Below are 205 nucleotides of genomic sequence, written 5' to 3' on the forward strand. Positions count from 1 at the left end.
AATGGTCGGCCGTTGTGTCACGCGAAACTCGGTGCACAGTGGTCGGAAATCGATCGGCGACGGTGTCTTATTAAAGTTGCTTACGAAAGGGAAGGAAAAATGGTTGAAAAGTGTAATACCGAAATGAATATACATTTTTCATGATACTTCTTCACAATTTTATAGTTATCCGATTTAAATTATATTATTTAAATTATGGATATAA

Source organism: Aethina tumida, chromosome 5 (genome assembly GCF_024364675.1).
Source record: "Aethina tumida isolate Nest 87 chromosome 5, icAetTumi1.1, whole genome shotgun sequence".
NCBI lineage: Eukaryota > Metazoa > Arthropoda > Insecta > Coleoptera > Nitidulidae > Aethina > Aethina tumida.